Source organism: Fukomys damarensis, unplaced genomic scaffold (assembly GCF_012274545.1).
Source record: "Fukomys damarensis isolate Sample0158 unplaced genomic scaffold, DMR_v1.0_HiC HiC_scaffold_33, whole genome shotgun sequence".
Classification (NCBI taxonomy): domain Eukaryota; kingdom Metazoa; phylum Chordata; class Mammalia; order Rodentia; family Bathyergidae; genus Fukomys; species Fukomys damarensis.
This window is the reverse complement of record NW_022900945.1, coordinates 51,952,565-51,953,968: the sequence shown is the minus strand read 5'-3', so window position 1 is coordinate 51,953,968 and position 1,404 is coordinate 51,952,565. Positions and strand designations below refer to the sequence as shown.

At 56.4% G+C, this 1,404-nt stretch overlaps 1 protein-coding gene across 1 annotated transcript in view; it reads right to left on the bottom strand.

Annotated features, from left to right (window-relative positions):
* Positions 1-1,404, bottom strand: part of Adamtsl4 (ADAMTS like 4) — a 26,843-nt gene that overhangs the window by 8,209 nt on the left and 17,230 nt on the right. The window contains exon 2 of the mRNA XM_033758079.1: positions 906-1,016. The gene's annotated coding sequence lies outside the window, so the exon portion shown is untranslated. The remainder of the gene's footprint in view (positions 1-905; positions 1,017-1,404) is intronic.

Below are 1,404 nucleotides of genomic sequence, written 5' to 3'. Positions count from 1 at the left end.
TTGGAGACAGGGTCTTGCTCAAACTTGTGACACTACTGTCTCAATTTCCCCGAGTTATGGGATACATGGCCTGTGTCATCAGGGAAGGGTTGGGGGCCTACTTCATGCATGCCTAATTTTTCATCATCGTCATCTTTTTGTTTGGTGGCAATGGGGACTTAACTCAGGGCTTTGTACATGCTACATCTTTAACCCTTGTGTGTGTGGTACCGGGGATCAAACTAAGGACCTTACACTTGTGAGGCAGGCATGGTGCCACTGAGCTAAATCCCCAGCCCCCAGCTATTTTTCTTCCTTTTTGTTTATATTTGAGACAGGGTCTCACTATGTATTCCAGGCTGGCCTTGAACTCACGTCCTCCTGCCTCAGCCTCCCAAGTGCTGGGATTACAGGGATGTGCCAACACACCCTGCTATTTTCCTTCTCTAAAAAAATTTTTTTTTCTGTTGATGCACAGTCATAAGGGCTGGGGAACCAGGGAAAGAAATGAGCCAGAGCTGCCTTGACTCCCCACTCATCTAGGAACACCAGGACATCAACCTGAGTCTAGCTTTGAAGGAGCACTTGAATGCTCCCCTGGCCCCGGAGCTGGGCTCTCCGACCCCAGATCCTCCAGCCCCTTCCTTCTCACTTTACTACGCCATTCCCACCACCACCCTCCTGCCTTAGTTCTGCTTTCCAGGAAAAAAAAAAATACTGTTTCTGTTGGATCTGAAAGGCACCAGGACAGGAATCCAAGGAACTGTTGGACCAGCTCAAGGGCAGGGAAGTGACAGAGGGAAGGCTAGGAATGTGCTTGGGGGTGGCAGTACCCAGCCCACTCCTCTCTCTGAGGCCCCGGGACTTGGGAATTTGAGGGAGGGGTCAAAGTGGCGGCGCAGGGGTGGAGAGCACAAGCCCCTCACCTGCTTGGGTCGGGTGGCCTCTCCTTCCCCTGCCTGGGCAGCGAGGTCGAAGCTCCTGGAGAAGGACCTACTCCCACCGCGGCCCTCAGCCCCTTCATTCGGTACTCGAGGCTGGAAGGAAGGCGGGTGAGGTGATGGCCCCTGCTGCCCCTTCCCTGTTGCTGGTCTCCACTCCCTAGCCCTCGACCCGGGTGCCTCTGGCGTGGTCCACCCCAGTACACATAATCCCGTCCTGAGATGGCTTTGGCTTTGGCAGCTCCCTGGAGGGGTGGGGGTGACGTGAGCTCCAGCCTGGGCCAGGCCTGGCTCCCTCTCTGGAAAAGTCCCACCCCACCCTCCCGTGCACAGCGGGGCAGGGGCCAACGTCCCCCCGCACGGAAACAGACGCATATCTGTGCTTTTTCACTCCTTCCCGCGTCCCCCAGTGCTGCTGCCCAGGTTGAGGAAAGTGCAGGTCAGAAGCCACTGGAGCCAGGATGGGCCCTGGGCAGGGCAAACC